The following is a 9,681-nucleotide window of genomic DNA, read 5'->3' as shown; positions in this document are numbered from 1 at the left end:
CCTCTCTCCTTGGGCTTCCCAATTTCCCAGGAAGCCTTTCCTGCGTGGAAGGGCAACTACCCTCAGGTCTCTGCTCTGTGCTTAACTTTTTTCCCCCATTCATCCATCATTTAGTCACTTATTTAACAGTCATTGGTCCCTACTATGTGCCAAGCATTTGCTAGATTCTAAAGATACAGAGAAAGCCCCACTACTCTCAGAGCACACAGTAAGAGAGACCAACATACACAAATAATTACAGTAATGTTCTGTGTATAAAGTGCAAAAAGAAAACCTGTGCATGCACAGGTTTAGCTGGAGCATGGAAAAGGGTATGATTACTTGTCTCTGGGAGCCTCAGAACAAGGGGGGCCCGATTTCTTCAAAGAGACAAGGTGTCAGTGGACCTTCCCAGCAGAGAGAAGAGCACACACAAGAATCTGGATGGAGAAGGAGCAATGGAAACAGAAGTGAGAGAACGGATTGAAAGACAGAGAGGCATTGTCATAGCTGGGTAGTAGGCAATTGACATGAGCTTATCTGAGCATAGGGGTAATTGTGCTACCATTTCTATGAGGTTGTTGAGAATATTAAATCAGTTATCTAACCCTTAGCATGAAAGGACACAAAGATACAAAAATGCGTACCATCCCTTCCACCCCCCCGATGTTGCTAAACTCTTTGTTCTGCTTTCTAATCTCTGCACGTACCAGAGGTTTCGTAAGTTCTGTAAGTACATGTTTTTCTTTCTGAGGCCAGGTCACAAGGAATGTTTAAGTAAGATAGCCAGGTCACAAGGTGTGTTTAAGCAAGATAGCCATAAACTGGTCGTGCAACCTGATGCAATATAATTAACTGCCTTTGTGTAAAACTGCTCTTCCGCCTCAAGGGTTGTACTGAAATATCAGAAATGGCGGGAACCAATCATAGTTTGCCAAATCGCTTTGTTCAAACTCCAGCCAATCATACCTCTAATTTGTATAATGATTCTATGCCTACTTTCCTTAGACTATATAACATTGTTCGGAGCTCAGTGGGGGAGCTCTCCTGCCCGTCTCGTTTCACGAGCAAGTGAGAGCTCCAGGTTCGAACCTGTAGTAAAGATCCTTGCTGCTTAGCTTTGACTCTGGACTCTGGTGGTCTTCTTCGGGGAATAAACGGTCTGGGCATAACAAATGGGGGCTCGTCCGGGATTTCCCCCAAGCCCACCAGACCCCCAAGTCAACGGATCTTAATCTGTAGGTAAGCCGGCTTTGTCACTGTCTCTGTCTTTGTCTCTGTCTGTCTCCCTGAAATTTCGCGAAATCCGTAATCTGTAATCTGTATTGGTCTGTTCTGTAAGTGGCACGGTCTTGGCGGACGCGCTAGAAGACAGCCACTCGGGACTGGTGGGAGACGTTCCCCAGTGCCCATCTGGGGGCCTCCATCCTTGGTTGCCCCGTCTGACTCAGGTCGGAAGTCCGACACGCGCTCGTGAATGCTCATCGTTATTACTGTCTGTCCGTTATTGTTAAGTGTTAAGTGTAAGCCCAAAACGAAACATAAAACCTTTTCTTCCCCTTCCAGGACCGGACCTGTCGGATACTCCCCTCTGCTTCACACTCATTTTCGTCCCCCCTTCTCTTTGTAGGAGCAGTCCAAAGATGGGCAACAACCAGAGCACGCCGCTCTCACTCCTTGTTACCAATTTTAAGGATGTGAAGGCTTGGGGGCGTAACTTAAGCGTAGAACTAAAGAAGGGAAAGCTAGTTACTTTCTGCCGTTCGGAATGGCCCTCTTTCGGCGTAGGGTGGCCCTCCGAAGGAACTTTCTGTCTCTCTATTATTACTAAGGTAAAAACTAAGATTTTCCTGCCAGGGCAGTCAGGACATCCTGATCAAATTCCTTATATTCTAGTGTGGCAAAATCTTGTGGAAGACCCACTGCCCTGGATAACTCCATTCATCCTTGAGCCTTGCAAGGTCCTAGTAATGCGACCTACAAGACAAAGGACTCCCTCTGCTCCCTCGGCCCCTGTGCTGCCGGACAGCCAGGACCCCCTAATGTTAGAACCCACATTTCCCCCACCATATCCGCACCTTATCCCGCAGGACCCAGTCCCCCAGGGTGGTGCTTCCGTAGAGGGAAACCGAGAAGCGGAAGCAGCCGAGAGCGAAAGTAACCTGGGGGGGCCGGCCGGCCAAACACGAGGCCGCGTACAGCGGGACCAAGCTTCCCGACTCCCTGACTCCACTGTAGCCCTGCCTCTCAGAGAAATAGGATCGCTCGATGATACCGGGCTCTCCCGTCTCATGTATTGGCCTTTTTCTACCAGTGATTTATACAATTGGAAGTCCCAAAATGCTCGGTTCTCAGATAATCCCAAAGATCTAACCTCGTTGTTAGACAGTGTCATGTTTACTCACCAGCCGACCTGGGATGACTGTCAACAGCTCCTCCGAATCCTGTTCACAACGGAGGAGCGGGAAAGAATCCAAGTTGAGGCCAGAAAGCTGGTTCCAGGAGATGACGGCCAGCCAACTGCAAATCCTGACCTCATTAACGCGGCTTTTCCTTTGACCTGGCCCAGATGGGACTACAACACGGCAGAAGGTAGGGGACGACTGCTCATTTATCGCCAGACTCTAATGGCGGGTCTCCGGGCTGCAGCTCGCAAGCCCACCAATTTGGCTAAAGTATATTCTGTGTTACAAGGTAAGACAGAAAGCCCCGCTGTGTATTTAGAGAGATTAATGGAAGCCTTCAGACAGTTTACCCCTATGGACCTGGAAGCACTGGAAAATCAGGCAGCGGTAGTAATGTCCTTTGTAAACCAGGCAACACCAGATATTAAAAGAAAACTCCAGAAATTAGAAGGTTTAGAGGGAAAGCAGATTCAGGACCTCCTTCAGATGGCCCAGCGAGTTTATAATAATAGGGATACTCCAGAAGAAAAACAGTTCAAGGCAACCAAAGAAATGACCAAAGTCTTAGTAGCAGCTTTCCCCCAGGCAGGAAATGGCCAAAACAGAAAGCAGAAAAAGCAAGGCCCTAGGCAAGGATTAGAAAAAGATCAGTGTGCTTATTGCAAGGAACGTGGCCACTGGATTAAAGACTGCCCAAAGAAACGGAGACCAGCTAACCCTACCTCCGTACTCGTTACCCAGGACTCTGACTAGGGAGGACGGGGTTCGGACCCCCTCCCCGAACCCAGGGTAACTTTGCAAGTGGAGGGGTCCCCAGTTCGCTTCTTGGTCGATACTGGGGCGGAACGCTCAGTCCTAACCAAACCAATTGGAAAAATGTCTAAGAAAACATCCTGGGTGCACGGGGCCACAGGCATCAAAAAATACCCCTGGACAACACAGAGGACTGTAGACTTAGGAACGGGAAAAGTCTCCCATTCCTTCCTAGTCATCCCAGAGAGCCCCTGCCCTCTACTAGGGAGGGACTTGCTGACAAAGATGGGGGCCCAAATCCACTTTGAGCCAGAAGGGCCCAAGATAACTGATTCCCAAAACAGGCCAATATCTATCCTGACTGTCACCTTAGAAGATGAGTACCGACTCCATCAATAGCAAAAGCCCCCCGATCAGGAAATTGACTCTTGGCTCCAGCGTTTCCCTGAAGCGTGGGCAGAAACTGGGGGCCTGGGGCTAGCTAAACATCGACCTGCCATATTTGTGGAAGTTAAGCCAGGGACGGACCCGGTTCGGGTTCGGCAATATCCTATGCCCCTGGAGGCAAGAGAAGGAATTACGCCCCATATCCGCCGACTCCTAGACCAGGGAGTCCTACGGGCTTGCCACTCATCCTGGAATACTCCACTGTTACCTGTTCGTAAACCCAACAGTATGGACTACAGGCCAGTACAGGATTTAAGAGAAGTTAATAAAAGGGTCATGGACATACATCCCACTGTGCCCAATCCATACACCCTTCTGAGTGCCTTACGTCCCGAAAAACAGTGGTATACCGTTCTTGATCTAAAAGACGCTTTCTTCAGCCTTCCTCTGGCTCCCAAAAGTCAAGAACTCTTTGCATTTCAATGGACGGATCCTGAGAGGGGCATCAACGGTCAGCTAACATGGACCAGACTGCCACAAGGGTTCAAGAACTCGCCAACCCTGTTCGATGAAGCCCTTCATGAAGATCTGGGTGAGTACCGGCGGCAACACCCTGAAATAACTCTTTTGCAATATGTTGATGATCTCTTAATAGCGGCCAGGTCCCCGGAAACTTGTGTGCAAGGGACTGAGGACCTCCTGAAGACTCTGGGGGAGCTAGGCTACCAAGCCTCAGCAACAAAGGCTCAGATCTGCAAGTCGGAGGTAACTTATCTGGGGTACCTATTAAAAGGGGGGCAACGCTGGCTAACCAAAGCCCGAAAGGAAACAGTCCTACGCTTCCCTAGACCCCAGTCAACACGGCAAGTGAGAGAATTCCTGGGGTCGGCAGGGTTCTGTAGGTTATGGATACCCGGATTTGCTGAGTTAGCCAAGCCCCTATACCAGGCAACAAAGGAACGGCAGCCCTTCAATTGGACGGAAGAGGCTGAGCTGGCCTTTCAGCAAATCAAAACTGCCTTGTTATCAGCCCCCGCGCTGGGGCTCCCTGATGTCTCCAAGCCCTTCCACTTATACGTGGATGAAAGTAAGGGTGTTGCAAAAGCCGTGTTAACACAGTACCTAGGCCCCTGGCAGAGGCCAGTTGCCTATTTGTCAAAAAAATTAGATTCAGTGGCTGCTGGCTGGCCACCCTGCCTCCGGATAATCGCGGCGACCGCCCTAATGGTCCGAGACGCTGATAAACTTATCATGGGGCAAGAGTTGCGCGTTATAACCCCACATGCCATTGAAGGCGTCCTCCGGCAGCCGCCGGACCGATGGATGAGTAACGCCCGGCTCACCCACTATCAAGGACTGCTATTAAACCCCCTCAGAATAACTTTTCTGCCCCCAACCTCTCTAAACCCTGCTTCACTGCTGCCAAATCCAGACTTGGACGCCCCATCCCATGAGTGCACTGAGATACTGGCTCAGGTGCATGGGGTGCGGGAGGACCTGCAAGATCGTCCGCTCCCCGACACAGAACTCATCTGGTTCACTGATGGCAGCAGCTACGTCCACCAAGGCCAGCGGTATGCAGGAGCAGCTGTAACGTCAGAGACTGAGGTAATCTGGGCGGAACCCTTGCCTCCAGGGACATCGGCCCAAAGAGCCGAGTTGATAGCACTCACACAGGCCCTCACCCTAGGGGCAGAGAAAAAACTAACAGTATACACGGATAGCCGCTATGCTTTCGCTACTGCGCACATACATGGGGCCATCTACAGAGAGAGGGGACTATTAACAGCTGAAGGCAAAGAAATAAAAAACAAGCAAGAGATCCTAGCTCTATTAACTGCTTTGTGGAAACCAAAGAAATTGGCTATTGTACATTGCCCTGGGCATCAGAAACCAACTACGCCAATTGCTCGAGGCAACTTCTTAGCCGACCAAACCGCAAAGAGCATAGCAAAAGCTCCCAGTCAGCTCCTCGCGCTCCAGCTCCCTGATCCTGGCCCGCGAAATTTGCCATGTTTTCCCAACTATACCGAGCAGGATCGCGAATGGATGGACACGCTTCCCCTAAAACAGGCTCAAAATGGGTGGTGGACTGATATAAATGACCAAACCATCCTACCAGAAAAATTAGGACGGCAGGTGTTGGAACATATCCACCGGACAACCCACCTGGGTGCCCGGCGAATGATAGACTTAATCAGGCACGCCAAGTTCAGAATCAGACGCATAGCTGAACTGGCCAGAGATGTGACAACAAATTGCAAAGCCTGCCAACTGAACAACGCTTGCCCCCAAACCCAGACTGCCGCAGGAATCAGGTGTAGAGGAACTAGGCCTGGTATCTATTGGGAAATAGACTTTACTGAGATAAAGCCTGGAAAATATGGGTATCAGTACTTACTTGTCTTTGTAGATACTTTTTCAGGATGGACAGAAGCATTCCCAACTAAGAGAGAAACTGCTCAGGTTGTAGCAAAGAAAATTTTGGAAGAAATCCTCCCCAGGTATGGCTTTCCCGTCCAAATAGGGTCAGACAATGGACCAGCCTTCGTTGCTAAGGTAAGTCAGGATTTGGCTTCCATTCTTGGGGCAAATTGGAAATTACATTGTGCTTATAGGCCCCAAAGCTCAGGACAGGTAGAAAGGATGAATCGGACTCTAAAGGAGACCTTAACTAAATTGACCATGGAGACTGGCGCTAATTGGGTAGTACTTCTCCCCTACGCTCTGTTCCGGGCCCGAAATACCCCTTACAGACTGGGCCTCACACCATATGAAATCATGTATGGCAGACCCCCACCCCTGGTCCCCAGTCTAAAAGATGACTTACTCAAATCTGAAACTGAAAATGTCTCTGAGCTCTTGTTCTCCTTACAAGCCTTACAGAAAATTCACCAGGAAATTTGGCCCAGACTACGAGAACTGTACGAGGCAGGACCTCCGCCGACGCCTCATCCGTTCCAGCCGGGAGACTGGGTCCTAGTCAAGCGCCACCGGCAAGAAACTCTTCAACCCAGGTGGAAAGGACCACTGCAAGTACTCCTGACTACTCCCACCGCTCTCAAGGTAGAAGGCATCGCTTCGTGGATCCACTACACACACGTCAAACCAGTGGACCCAGCATCCGACCTTCTCGGGCCGTCTGGAGCACCGGTTACATGGACTGTAGACAAAGCTAAGAACAATCCCTTAAAGCTAACCCTGCGCCGTCATCCCCATAGCCGTAACCATGTCTAGCTTACCTATGCTTTTATGCCTTATGCATCTGACTCTCCTCACTGCTGTGCCATCTAATCCCTATGTCTGGAGGTTCTGGCTCTATGAGAAAAAAACTCACCCCGGGGAAACCCCCCAAGCGGGTAAACTGCTAGCTAGCGCAGACTGCCCCCCCTCAGGGTGTAATACTATAGTTTACCTCAATTTCACTAGGTTCCAGATTGCCCAACCAGCAATACCCATGATCTGTTTTGAATATGATCAAACTGAATATAATTGTAAAAATTATTGGTGGCACCAGAGTGCAGGTTGCCCATATAGCTACTGTAAGACGCACTCTGTCCGATACTGGAGAGAACAACAAGGGTGGTATTTTTACAAAACTGAGTCTCCCGTCACTTACACTTGGATAATTAGAGACCCATGGGACTCTCGGTGGACAACCCCACAACATGGGGGAGTATATTACTCATCAACTAGTACCTGGCCCAGTAGCCATTTATATCTGTGGAAAAGTCTAGTCCAGATTCAACCCTTAATCCATACACAAATCCACAGGCAAGAAACCAAGCTATCACAAGACTTGCAGCCCTTCTCCTGGCTAACTCTATTACAGGAAGGGCTAGCATTCGCCAACCTCACTGGTTTAGGCGACCTGTCCTCTTGCTTTATGTGTGCAACCCTAGGAAGACCACCATTAACGGCTGTTCCTCTATCCTCCCCTCCCACAAACTATACAGGTTTTAACTCATCGATAGTCACGATACCCGATGTGGCCCTGTACTGTGACCCATACCAAGAGAAATACCCCTATTGTTATTCGGCATTTAGCAACAGCCTCTGTAACCAATCGGCTACATACCCTAATAGTCCCATATATGCTCCTCCTGGTGTGTTCTTCTGGTGTAATATGACTCTGTTAAAAACTCTGTCCAAAAGCATCTCTGACGGACAGTTGTGTATCCCTGTTACCCTAGTTCCCCGACTGACACTGCTAACCCCGGCAGAGTTCATAGGCTGGGCAGGGACCGCCCCAACTAAAACTGCGCGACATAGACAAGCAGTTTTTCTACCACTAATTGCCGGAATATCCTTAACCACCTCTGTCGTCGCAGCGGGGTTAGCAGGAGGGGCCCTACAACACTCCATGATAGAAAACGACAAGCTGTTACAACAATTCTCTGTTGCTATGGAAGACTCCGCCTATTCCCTAGCCTCCCTTCAGCGGCAGCTCACCTCCCTAGCACAGGTCACCCTTCAAAACCGCAGAGCCTTAGACTTACTCACGGCTGAGAAAGGAGGTACCTGTATGTTCCTCAAAGAAGAATGCTGTTTCTATATAAATGAGTCAGGGTTAGTTGAGGAAAGGGTCCAACACCTACACAAACTAAGCTTAGAAATGAAAAAGCAACAATTCACTACAGCCGCTAACAATTGGTGGAGCTCTTCAATGTTTTCCCTTCTGGCACCCCTTTTAGGCCCCCTAATGTCTTTACTACTTCTATTCACTATAGGCCCCTGTGTGGTAAATAAAATTTTACAATTTGTCAGAGAAAGGTTTGATACCATCCAACTAATGGTCCTCCGTAGCCATCACCAGCCTCTCCTGCACCCAGAAAGTGAGGCTACATTATAAGACTCTGGAAATCCAAGATTGGACATCCAGTTACTTATGGGAGGGGGAAATGAAAGGACACAAAGATACAAAAATGCGTACCCTCCCTTCCCCCCCCAGTGTTGCCAAACTCTTTGTTCTGCTTTCTAATCTCTGCACGTACCAGAGGTTTCGTAAATTCTGTAAGTACATGTTTTTCTTTCTGAGGCCAGGTCACAAGGAATGTTTAAGTAAGATAGCCAGGTCACAAGGTGTGTTTAAGCAAGATAGCCATAAACTGGTCGTGCAACCTGATGCAATATAATTAACTGCCTTTGTGTAAAACTGCTCTTCCGCCTCAAGGGTTGTACTGAAATATCAGAAATGGCGGGAACCAATCATAGTTTGCCAAATCGCTTTGTTCAAACTCCAGCCAATCATACCTCTAATTTGTATAATGATTCTATGCCTACTTTCCTTAGACTATATAACATTGTTCGGAGCTCAGTGGGGGAGCTCTCCTGCCCGTCTCGTTTCACGAGCAAGTGAGAGCTCCAGGTTCGAACCTGTAGTAAAGATCCTTGCTGCTTAGCTTTGACTCTGGACTCTGGTGGTCTTCTTCGGGGAATAAACGGTCTGGGCATAACAAGCACAGTACCTAGCACAAGGTAATCACAATGTTGACTACTACTACTCATTAAAGCATTGCATGTGAATAAAAGTTTAGTCACATAGATGGATTTTTGCACATAGGGAAAGGTTGATTCCATCAACAAACATCTACGACATCCCCATAACTTCTATAGTTAACTTTCAGAAATTCAATGATCAGTCCTGAGTTTAAACTAAGCCTTCTTGGAATTTAAAGCTAAACTGTTTCTCTCTTAAGCTCTAGCTCTTGCAAATCAAAATCGCTTTGCCCATAGACTATTGTATCTGCATCTGCCTCAAGTTAAAAAAAAAAAAAAAAAATCCATTCAGCAACTCAATTGACTTCTAGGCTGTAGCCGCCCTCCCCAGAGGCATCGATGTCATTGACTCAGTGGGTGCGGGGCTACCAGGTGATGGGTACACGTAGGTTCACTATTTCAAAAACATTATCCAGCCTCTTAGGAAACTGGCAAGATTTAGGGATGAAGCTTAAGTAATGGGGATGAGGGAAGGCTTAGATCCAAGAGGTTTAATTTACAGAAGAGTTTGTCTTTGGGGGGTCTTTCTTGTTCCTCCCAGGAGGGAATAAAATATCCTGCTAAACTGTTCCACTTGATGGAAATAGGATGCCGTATATTTACTGAGCACCTACTATGTGCCAGGCTCTCTTCTCAAAGGGGTTCCTCGAAAAGACTG

General features: G+C 48.4%; 1 long non-coding RNA gene across 1 annotated transcript; it reads left to right on the top strand.

Moving 5' to 3' along the window:
* Positions 1-985: 985 nt before the first annotated feature.
* On the top strand, positions 986-8,930 carry LOC141408529 (uncharacterized). The gene is made up of 2 exons (XR_012423803.1): positions 986-1,221; positions 6,403-8,930. It is a non-coding gene; the product is annotated as an uncharacterized lncRNA (long non-coding RNA).
* The last annotated feature ends 751 nt before the right edge of the window (positions 8,931-9,681 follow it).

This window comes from Macaca fascicularis, chromosome 14 (assembly GCF_037993035.2).
Source record: "Macaca fascicularis isolate 582-1 chromosome 14, T2T-MFA8v1.1".
Lineage (NCBI taxonomy): Eukaryota > Metazoa > Chordata > Mammalia > Primates > Cercopithecidae > Macaca > Macaca fascicularis.
Note: the sequence above shows the minus strand (reverse complement) of the source record. Positions and strands in the feature narration are given on the sequence as shown.